Raw genomic sequence first — 733 nt, 5'->3', positions numbered from 1 at the left:
GAAGATATATAGATAAACAAATATATAAATAAAGAATAAGTAAAAGAAAAATAGATAAACGAATAAACGAATAAGTAAGTAAATAAACAATAGAATTTATAAACTAATATGATATGCGAACTCGGAGAAGAATTTATCCAGGTTGGTGTATTTATAATCAGAATTGAGAATGTTTTACATTAGGTATTAGCAAGACGAAAAATCACACATTTAAGCTTACAGAACGTATATCTAATATGAAATAATTCTATCAACTGTGCATTCAATGAAAATAATAAGTTTCCAATAGTACATTTCTATGTTTCAACATTGTTTGCTAACTAATTTTCTTACTTTTATTAATTTTGCATCTGGCCTTTTTATAGACCTAAAATGTTTTGCTGTTATGTTTTACCCTTGCAATCCTTTCACTGTAAATCAATGAATCATTCATTCAATAATTGATAAGTAGAAAAGTATTAGAATTCATTCAATGTTTATTAAAGATGTTATTAAAACACGACAGTATGTTAAATGCAGTATTTCTCCGGTATGTTTACTACTGCACATTCCTTGAGTGTTTGGAAAAAGAATCTATTTATTTTCTATAAAATTTGCTCCCTGATGCCTTGAGATTATGTATCCTCGTTCAATACATATTCACAGTAAAAATACATTCTGGTATAATTAATTTTCTTAAAGCTCTCAGGAGCTTTCACTTTTGTAGACCAAACCTGCTTTTGGTGATTTTCAT

The sequence above is a fragment of the Oratosquilla oratoria genome, chromosome 28 (assembly GCF_046742065.1).
Source record: "Oratosquilla oratoria isolate Oo_2021 chromosome 28, ASM4674206v1, whole genome shotgun sequence".
Taxonomy (NCBI): Eukaryota; Metazoa; Arthropoda; class Malacostraca; order Stomatopoda; family Squillidae; genus Oratosquilla; species Oratosquilla oratoria.
Note: the sequence above shows the minus strand (reverse complement) of the source record.